We start from the raw sequence: 10,533 nt of genomic DNA on the forward strand, positions 1-10,533 counted from the left end.
CAAGACTGGTGCTCCTGAAGGGGGTGCAGCCCTGGGCTTTGGAGAACCAGGACCCCAGGCTGGGCCAGGTTTGCAGCAGCCATCCTCGGCAACAGCCTGGGACAAGGGCTGCAAACGGGCAGAAAGCAGGGGGGGTCGGTCAGGGGAAAATATGTGTTGCCAACGTGTGCTGGGACTCGGGAGCTGGCGTTGTCCTGGGAGCTGCGGCCAAGCAGCGGGGATGAGCCACAGGAGGCGCATCCTTCCCCAGGTTGAATCCTCTGCTCTGACATTGCCCTTGCGACCCCTCCTGTGTTTTTGGCCTTGCAAGGGCTTTGGCGCAGGGGCTCGCAGGCCCTTTCTGGCCTGCTAGCCTGGGACTTTTGAGAGGTCTGCCCGCAGAGGAGACCACCGGGCTTGTCTTTTATTGTGAGCTTCAATAGCAGCAAGAGCTTTTGCTTTTGAGGAAGAACCGAGAGCTCCCTGGACTCTGCAGAGCGGGAGCACCATGTGCTTGAGGTACAGCATCCTTGGGGGGGTGTCACAAACAGAGGGGAGAGAAGGGAGCAGACAGAGCTGTGGGAGGGAGGGTAGTGAAAAGAGGTTTGTGTGGGGTGGGGGAAGGGATTGCTGCTCCTGGCAGCTCTCCCCCGGCAGCATCCCAGGACGCGTGTGTGGAAAAGTCCAAGGGCAGCGAAACACTCGCTTCCTCTCCTGTTCACCCCAGTTCCTGCCAGCATCGCCAAAGCCCATCAAGGACAAGGCTTGGAGCGTGGCCCTGAGCCCGGAGCTGAGCCAGCAGCTGGGCAGCTCTGTTCCCGACTCCTGGCAGAAGGTGGATCTCCTGCCCCACGCCCGCGGTTTTCTCTGCTTCCCCTTCCCTCACCCCCAAAAAGCGCTTCCCCCCGGGCTGCCCCAGTGCCTGGCTGCAGCCTGGCCCTGCGGTGAGCTTCACCTGCTGCCGGGCACTGCCGGGTCTGGCTGGGGCCAGCCATCTCCTGACAGGCCGGGCTCGGCCCCTTCTCTTTCAGCTTTTCCTGGACAAGGCTCTCGGGATGGCGCTGGCAGCTTGTCAGGACCTGAGACGCGTCCAGGGACAGGCGCTGAGGTTCCTCCCGGACACAAACCCTGTGGAGCTGTCTGAGGCCCAGGTGAGGTGATGCTCCTGTCCTGAGAATGCCCTGCCTGTTCCTGGGGGAGAGGGAGGGCTGCTCCAGCTCTCCTGGATCTCCCCACGGTTGCCATTTCCCCCTTGCTGCGGTCTCCTGCCTGGCTGTTTTTGCTGGCCATGGCTGAGTGCCTGGGCTGGAAACAACTCCTCGCTTCTGGGTGGTTGCAGGGAATGATTGCTTTTGTGCTGCACTGCCGAGATCCACTCCCACCAGGAGTGACGATGGTCTCTGCCGGTTTAACCAGAAACCGGCTCTATCAGACCTCCCCGGGCCGGAAGGTAAAGCATTCAGGGTTGTGCTGTTTGGCTTTCGTTTTTTGGCCTTGTTTCCACTTGTGCACCTGCAGCAGCCAAACTCTGGCAGCTGCCTTGAGATCAGCCGTCTTGTAAGAGCTGCCCGAGACCTGTGTTTCAGAGGGGATGTCCTGGCATTGGGGCCCCTGAGGTGTCTTTGGAAAGGACGGGGTTTGACACGTGGTAGATCAGAGCCGCCCAGCTGGGGCAGCTGCAGCAGCTGCTTGCGTGCAGCCACGTTAGCCCTGACTTCACTTCAGCGGGAGCTGGCGACAAGGGGTGGGCACGGTGTGACACTCTGCCCCTTCCTCACAGCTGAGGGCCGGGAGCGGGAGCCTGGTGAGGTCTCTCTTGCTCTGCTCCCCACCCGGAGCTGTGGGGAAGCCTTTCTAGGCAGGACAGGGCCAAGCAGAGAGAGCGGTGCAGCCTGGCCCGGGGACGTGAGCAGACCGGGCTCCTCTGCGCCGCTGACCCGCAAAGGCTGTGCCTCTCTCAGCACGACCGTGACAGGCTATGTCAGACACCTTTCCACAGAGAGGTTCCAGACAGCTCCCCGCTCCCTCAAATCAGTGGAAAAACAGCCAGCAGTGTGTGCGGTGCTGGCTGCACCTCCTCCCCATCCCCGTGCAAGAACCCCAGCTGCGGGATGGCAACAGCTCCCAGCCCAGGAGCTCGCAGCTGCTCTGCTGGCCTACGAAACCCAGAGGAAAGGAACGCAGAGGAGAAGAGAACAGAGAAGCTTTAGCCCAAGCAGCCCCTGCCGAGACATCGCGTGGCAAGAAAAGGCGCCCGCTCTCTGCCAAGCTTGCAGGTTATCATTCGTCCCTGAGAGCTGCCCGCCTCCAGCACGCTCTGGGCTCGCACATCCTTGCATGTGAGCCAGGGCAGAAGGTCTTGCCTTGAGTCCCAGAGTGCTTCCGCACACACAGCACCCCGGGATGCAGGGACGCTGCTTTGAACGACAGCACCGCGAAGGCCTCGGGTCGCAGCCGCGTCTCCTGGCCCTGCAGCCATCCTTCCCCACTGCCACAGCTCAGCCTAGACCCAGCAGCAGAAGCTGGGCTGTGCCACAGGGGCCTGCCGTACCCTCCAGCACGCAGCCAGCACAGGGCACAGGAAGGGTGCTCCCAGCTCCGGCCACCCCGCGGGTCTCTGGGCATCCCAGCCAGGCCCAGCGTCTGCTGTTGCTGCACGGCCACATTCCCCGCACCGTGACGGGCTCCAGAGGCTTTCCCAGCAGAGCACAGAGGTCTGGAGGGGGTCCGATGGCAAAAAGAGAGTCACCTCCCTACCGAGTTTCCCAGGCAGCGAGTCCTCAGCCCCCTTTTCCCATCCCGTCCCAGTTGCCCCCAGTCGCCCAGCCCCAGCCAGCTCGGGCAGAGCAGAGCTCTGAAGGTGCCCCAGCGTGGTCATGCTGGGCAGTGGCTCCATCGCAGCTCTCGGCTGCCGGAGGTGTGGGGAGACAGGGGCTGGGCCAGGGTCCTGGGGGCAGTTTGGGGGTTCCCACCCATCGCAGTGCACATGGGCTCTGCCTCAGGTGGTGATGGCACCAGGTTCCATGAGGGAGCAACGCCGCCATTTCCCCAAAAGACGGCAGCGAGGGGGATGCAGCAGGAGCGAGGGAAGGTTAAAAGGAGCATGGCCTGCATTGGGCCCTCCCCTCCCCCAGCTACGCCCTGCCGCTGCCCTCCGCTCGCGTAAAGCTCTCCTTCGCAGCACTGCTTACGACATTCTTTCTGGGTAACTCCCCCATTTTTCCTGCCGCCTCCATAGTCTTTTGGAAGGAGTAATTGCTTCAGGGGCAGATTCCTGCCGCTTTCCCCATCTTTATGCTTCTGTTACAGAGACATCGGGAGTTAAGGGTCATCCTCCAATAACCTCAGCCTCCTCAAACAACCTGGAGATACGCGCCAGACCCCGACTGGATTGCCAAGGGAGCAATCCTTGAGTCCAGTACGTCCCTGCTATTGCGTGCAGGATGACGCCAGCACAGCTCAGACTGGTTTGACGCTCTAACGTTAAGATGCACAACCCAGGAACAAGGCAGAACAGCAGTTACAGCATGGACCAAGGCGCCGTCTCTGCCTGTGGTCCAAGGGCCAGCCAAAGAGGTGGGCTCTGATACCCGTGTTAGGTACCTGCACGCTATGAAGTGTCAAAGTGCAGCATTTGCAGCTGCAGTCCCTGAACCCCACCTGGTGCTGCCCAGCAATGCAGCATTCTCGTAGTTACAAGTAGGAACTAAATCAAAGGGCGTGACAGAAATTGCTGCTGGCAGAAAGTGGCAGGGTATTACAAATCAAGAGATTTATTGGAGAGGTGGGTCGAGCCACTCGTGATATTTCTGGCAGTCAGGCCGGGGTAACCATGTTCAAATCCCAGCACTGAATTTTGTGTCTGGCCAAAGATGAAGGAATTTGCTCTCTGGAAGAGGTGGGGAATACAAGAGCATTTCAGGTCAGCGATTTCAGCCGTCATCCGGGCGAGCGCATTGTCACCGGGCGGCTCCAGTGCTGGGGGAATGGAACCGGCAGCCTGGGATCAAGGGCAAGGAAGCCAAGCAGCTGTGATTCCTTCCTAGGGAAGGGGGTATTGACAAAGCAATTGGAAAACGGGGCCTCTGGAGGTGACTGCTGTCGGGCGGGAAGGCAAGGTGTCCCTTCAAGGAAGATGTTATGTGTCACCCAGGCGAGTGGACCGCCATGGAGAGAGGTATCTGGTACCGGAGGGAGTTAGCTGTGCTAGAGGTGATTTATGATGACTTGAACAATGAGCAGTTACCCAAAGATCCAGACAAAGTGAAGTGCACGCGACCCGTGTGGTGGAACTTTGTACAGAGCCAACCGTCATCGTATGTCAACTCCTCGGCAGTTGAGACCTGGCAAGACAGAGAGGAACAAACAGTGGATGAATTGGCGGGTCAACTCCGGCAATACAGAGTGTCTCTTCCTCCCTACGGGCCTGCGCCTCAGCTGTGGAGAAACTGCCAGACATGCTAGCCAAGGAACTCCGTGATCCCCAGCCAGAAGCTGATCCGTCAACTGGAGAGTCAAGGAGGGATCAGCAGGACTCGCGCAGCCTTGACGAGTCCCGTGTGGCCGGTGCGAAAGTCTAATGGAGAGTGGAGACTGACAGCAGGCTGTCGTGGCCTGGATGAAGTCATCCTGCTGCCTGTGAGCTCTAGCATGCCGGACATGCTAGAACTTCACTATCCACTGGAGTCCAAGGTAGCAGAGTGGTACGCCACGCTGATGTGTTCTTCTCAATCCCCTCGGCAGCCGAGTGCCGGCCAGAGTTTGCTGTCCCTTGGAGGGGCGTCCAGGACACCTGGAATCGGCTGCCCCACACAGCCCCACCACTTGCCAGGGGCTGATCCAGAGTGCGCTGGAACAGGGGGAAGCTCCGGAACTCCTACAGTGCCTTGATGACATCATCGTGTGGGGCAACAGAGCAGCAGCAGGTTTTGAGAAAGGGAACACAAGAGTCCAAATCCTTCTGAAAGCCAGCTTTGCCATCAAACAAAGTAAGGTCAAGGGACCTGCACAGGCGATCCGGTCTTTAGGTGTCAAATGGCAAGATGGCCGTCGTCAGATCCCAATGGATGTGATCACCACAACGGCAGCTACGTCTGCAGCGACCAGCAAAAAGGAAACACAAGCCTGCTTAGGCATTGTGGGGTTTTGGAGAATGCACGTTCCCGATTCCCGTCGGGTTGTAAGCCCTTCCTATCGAATGACCCAGAGAAGAGCCGGGCATCGGTCAGTACAATGGCTCAGCGCCCGCTGACCGCTGCCCAGTTAGTTGCCAAGCCGTGGCACCCTCCGGCCAGTTAACCCCCGTGTATGCTCAGCATGACATTCTATGGTATGGCAGAGTCCTTGGCTGCGTAGTCCTGCTTAGCAGCCGAACCGAAACATCAGCGCGTTATCAGCATCGTCACCAGCCCAAACCCAAACCGCAGCACTCCACCAGCTAGCAGGAAGACAACGAACTCCATCCCAGCTGAAACCAGCACACCATCGGAACGGGGCGGGGGGAGTGAGCGAGCAGCTGTGTGGTACTCAGTTGGCGGCTGGGGTTAAACCACGACAGCCCCAAAGCCCCCGCAGAGGCTGGAGCGCAGCCCTGCCACAGCAGCTCAGGGCTCCTCCGCCCGGCGGGACCACACATCCATACCTGAGGGCAGCTCAGGGTCCCGCAGAGGGGTCTGGGGTGTGCTGAAGGCCTCAGGAGGGTTCCGGAGGGGACCAGTGCTGGAAGGCACGAGCTCTTCCTGTTTGGTGGGAGGAGGAGAAGAGTTGGGGCGACACAAAAGCAGGATTTCTTCTGAGCTGGAGTGAATCTGACACATTTAATGCCGTCGAGGGGCAGAGGCAGGGCTCTGCAGTGCGCCGAGAGGCAAGGGACGTCATGGGGGCACGCCGGGGTGTCTGAGCATGGGGCTCTGGGACACCCGGGAGGGCAGCAGGGAGGGGTCCCGAAGGGACACTAGGGCAGAGGGTGGCTGGAGGCCCCCCGAGAGCACCCAGGTGCCCGGGGCTGAGAGCCCCGGGGACGCCCTGCCCCTCTCTGCCTGGGTCACACTGGGGCCCTTTGTGACCTCACTTGCTGACATTCCACTGCAGTGCACGTGGTCAGCACGGCTGCGGCCCCCAGCCCGCAGTGTCCGGCAGGACGGCGACGGGACAGGGCAGGAGCCCGGAGCTGGCGAGGAGCCCCCGAGCGCAGGCCACGTCTTTCCCCGCGGCGCCGAGGCTTTTTGCCGAAGCTTCCCCCTTTTCCATCACTACCACTTTCGTCCGTCCCGCAGGATGGCCGAGAGACCCCCCAGCTGCCCCGGGGTGGCCTGGGAGGAGGACAGGGCTCCCCAGAAGAGCAGCTCTCTGCCAGAGCCCGGTGAGGTGTGCATGGTCCAGCCACTGCAGATTGGTGAGTGAGGGGCCCTGTGGGTCTGGGCAGGGCTGGGGCCAGCGAGCGCACCCCGCTCAACGCCGGCATCACCATGTCCCGGCACGCTGGCAGCGGGGGTCTTTTGGGTGCTGGGTGTGATGCTGCCTGAGTGCTGGCTCCCAAGGAGGGAGAGAGCAGAGGGGACCCAGCTTGTGGTCCAGGGCCGTGCTGTGGGACGCGGGGACTTTTCCTGCCCGGCTGCAAGCCAGCTCCTCAGCCCGCTGCACTGGGGGCTTTCCCCGCTGCGCCGTGCTCCAGCATCGCAGCCCGTCTGCCAGGTACCCTCCAGCCCTGACACGCACGGGACGACTGTGCCCGGGGAGGGGGCACGGGGATGGACGGAGGGCAGAGCTCCTGCCTCTGCGCTCTCCTGCCACCAGACCCTCTCTGCAGCCCCCCTGCTCTCCTCCTTTATTAGATGCGAACTTGTTACCTGTGTACAGAGAAGAGGAGGAAATCTTGGAATTCATCGTCGCCTTTGTCAGCAGCCCAGAAGAGGTAATCGTGGCTATTTCCAATGCGGCTGTACCGGCATCTTCTGTCCATGGCCGTGTGACCCCCTCTCACGCTCCCTGTTTGTCTCTCTGTCCCCTGGCTGCCAGGATGAGGACCAGAAGATGAGATTTCTTGACAGCATCTGCAGGCTGTTCAGAAATGACAGGCTAGGTGACTTGTCAGAGGGCCTGGATAACTTCTGCCGCAGATTCAACCTGGTAGAGAATATTGAGGTGAGGGGACACCCGGTGGCTCCGGGGAAGGGGGCCAGACCCCCCAGCACCCTGTGAGGACAGCGCTTGGGCAGGGTGAGGGTCTGGTGGCACTGGGTGCTGGCAGCTGCCAGGTCCCATCCCAGTCGTGCTCCACAGATGCTGCTGGACGAGGAGCCCAGGGACGAACTGAGCACACCAGTGCGGTACTTCGCCATGGATGCCATCGCCGCATTGAGGTACCTGCCCATCCCTCCTGGGTACACTGCCCCAGAGGTCCGTGTCCACCTGCACGAGGCCTCGAGGCACCTCTCGGAGCCAGCACCAGTGTCCCACTGGCCTCCCTCTCTCTTTGCAGCTCAGTGCGGAGGGTGCTGGAGGGCAAAGAGAGAAGCCTCCTAGCAGCCTGCTTCAGGAGTGTCTTCTTGATTCCTCCAAAAGAGGAAATAGAAGCCTGGCACCTTTCCGCCTGCCACTCGGTAAGGGCTGGGTGAGGTACAGGAGTCCTCCCAGTCCCTCTGGGCTGCTCCCTGGTCTTGATCTGACCGGAGACCCAAGGCAGGGCAGGGGCTCTGCTTTGCTTCCCCACCCTCATCCCTTCGTCCCCTTGCGCTGTGCCCGCGCACATCCCGTGCCGCAGGCTGCCCTGCCCGCAGCAGACTGTCTGCCCCTGGGTCTCTCCCGGGCACCGCAAGGCTGGGCAGGAGTCCTCCCTTGGTGCCAGGAGGTCAGGTCAGTCTCCTGGGGGGAGAGGGACCATGGGAATGGCTGACACAGCCCTTTGTCTTCCTTGCAGACTCTGATGGCCATGGACAACATGCTAGAGAGAGTGGTGCGCAGCTATCCTGCCTCCAGGGTCAGCGAGGGGCTGCAGAGTATCTTGCAGGTCTGGCACGGGCAAAGCGTGGGCTTCACAGGGGCTGTTGCTCACCCTGGGGGAAGGGGGTGACCCGAGGGGCAGGAACCCCACCACAGGTTTTGCTCGAGAAGATCAGACGAAGCCTTGGTGGAGTGAGCAGGGCTGCTTCTGCTGCCACGCGTGTCTGCTGCCAGGGCTCACCAGCAGCTTCTCTCTTCCCAGATGCTCTTGGATTTTGCCACCTCGGACAACGTGGCTGTGCAGGAGAGGGCTCTGCAGAGGATTATGTTCCTCAGCTGCTTTCTGGCCGACAAACCCACGGTGGAGGTATGGAGCCAGGCACCCTCCAGCCAGGCCACCTCCCCCATCTCCCTGCACAGCTTTGGCAGCCGGCAGCTCTCCCCATGTGGGGCTGCTGCCCAGCTTTGGGAGCCGCGGCCAGCACGGCCTGGCAAAGCCCTGACTCTCCAGGGATGCAGCCCTGGGCACTCGGGGCTTCAGGGCTTTGGCACCAGCTGCCCGCCCTCACCCTTTCTGCTCTTCTGCCTCCCTCGCCCAGGCCTGGGACTGCGCTGGAAGGGACAAGTACGGCCATGTCTGCTACAGGGACATCCAGATCCCGATCCTGGGACGGCTGCTGGGATGTCTTATCCTCTTCCGATCTCCCAGTCAGCAGACAAGCTTTCCAGCTTCACGTGCTCTTCGTTTCCTTCAACAATTCCTGGAGAATCAAAAGAGTAAGACAAGTTGGGGCTGGCTTCATCCCTCGGCACACAGACACCTCCTGATGGATCTGCTTCTCCTCCTGACCTCCTTTGTCCTCACAGCCGCTTCCCCCAGCATCCCAGCTCTCGTTTTGCTGCAGAAACTGAGTGCTCTCCTGAAGGCCAACATCTGTTCTCTGTTGCTCTCCTTCCTCCCTCCTTTCAGGATCTTGAACCACGCGGTTCTATGGTCCCCATAGACAAAGCCACCATCGATCACCATGCCCCAAAGCCATGTCTTCCCTGTTCGTGAAGAGCACATCCATCTCCGCAGCACCCTGGCCGCTCCCTCCAGCGCTCGTAGCGAGAAGCTGTTCCTGATGCCCTCCAGAAATCTCCTCAACCGCTCATGACCTGCCATCTTGCAGTCAGATCTGAGGGGGGTTGGTAAGCTTGCCGGCAAAGCTGCCGTGTCTCATTTGCTCTTGTGTGTTTGCCCCGCTGTTTAGGCCGCTCAGTGCTAGAAGATGAAGCACCACAGCTCCATTGTGAAGATGAAATCGACTACTCGCAGTGTGCAACCGCTGTCATAAACAGGGTAAGGAGCTCCTCACTTGCTGGGACTCTTCTCCGTGGTGTCGGCAGGGCACTCGTGTGAGCAAAGGCGTCCAGAATTAATGGGGCTGACGATGGCCTCGCTGTCCCTGGTGAGAGGGTTGCTGCTGTCCCCTGGCAGGGATGATGCCAGGGCTGCACTCGGTGTCCCAGCAGCAGCTCCAGCCCTTCTGGCCACTGGCAAGCCCTGGTTCGCTGCAGGACCACTACACTGTGCCCAGCAGCCAGCACCGCCAGGCGTCTCTCGCCAGGGCTGTGGCACTCAGTGTGACTTGTCCTCGCTCCCTGCCTTCCTCCCCTAGAGATTCACACAATACCTCACACCTGAAGAGAGGACAGATATCGTGCTGGTGCTCATCGAGGCGATGAGAGACTCCAGCATCTTTGACCAGGAGGCGGCAGGGAACATGTTGGAGGTGGTGAAGGAGGACCCTGACTTCTGGCTGGCGAATGTAAGTGGGCTGTGGCTGCGTTGCCATGCCCTTCAGCCCTGGCAGGCATTGTTCCTTCCTCTCTCTCCATCCCTCCCTCCCAAACCCAGCTGTCTCAGGCACCTGAAGCCACCTCAAGGCAGCAGAGAGGGATGGGAAGGGCAGCCGAGGCAGTGGCTGCACTCCAGTGGCAGCACCATCCTCAGCTGTGTCTCCTCCAGGTGCCAAAGATCATGAGATGCATCCAGGATAACCTGGAACACATCAACATGGAGTCAGCCCGCCAAGACGTGGAGTCACTGCTTCTCCTGCTGACTGAACGGTACCTCACCACAGTGCTCAAGAGCCTCCTGCAGGTCTCTTCACCAGGAGACAGGTACTGGCCCCAAAAGCCATGAGGGCTTGCCCTCTGATGAGCAGGGCCCCTCTATCCCACCATGTCCTGCAGGTTGACCCAGGCCATGCTGCTGTGGCCAAGGCAGCCCTGCTGACAGAGCACCCTGCCTTGCAGCACTGCCCTGGCCTTGTGGGAGGTGATGCTTTCCATCCCTCAGGCTTTGGAGAAGATCTTAAAAAAGCTCCTCACCTGCCTCCAGTACAAGTACTATGACAATGTTGTCAGCTCCGCGAAATACACCTGCATCCATCACTCCTCTGTGAGTTACCAGAAAAGACCTTGATCACCCTCAGTAAGCCCTGCAGCCTCTGCTGGTATCTCACTGCTGTCTTGGCTTCAGCTGATGGCCCCCAGCGAGCTGTGGGCGGAGGATGTTGATGATGAGTCCCAGGCTGAGAGCAATGAGAGGCATCCAAGCCTGGTGAT

The 10,533-nt window shown here is 60.5% G+C and overlaps 1 long non-coding RNA gene across 1 annotated transcript; it reads right to left on the reverse strand.

The window, feature by feature from the left end:
* Nucleotides 1-3,734: 3,734 nt before the first annotated feature.
* On the reverse strand, nt 3,735-7,848 carry LOC142365406 (uncharacterized). The gene is made up of 3 exons (XR_012766462.1): nt 6,828-7,848; nt 5,621-5,717; nt 3,735-5,072 (listed from the first exon to the last, which is right to left on the reverse strand). It is a non-coding gene; the product is annotated as an uncharacterized LOC142365406 (long non-coding RNA).
* Between the last annotated feature and the right edge of the window lie 2,685 nt (nt 7,849-10,533).

This window comes from Opisthocomus hoazin, chromosome 39, assembly GCF_030867145.1.
Source record: "Opisthocomus hoazin isolate bOpiHoa1 chromosome 39, bOpiHoa1.hap1, whole genome shotgun sequence".
Classification (NCBI taxonomy): domain Eukaryota; kingdom Metazoa; phylum Chordata; class Aves; order Opisthocomiformes; family Opisthocomidae; genus Opisthocomus; species Opisthocomus hoazin.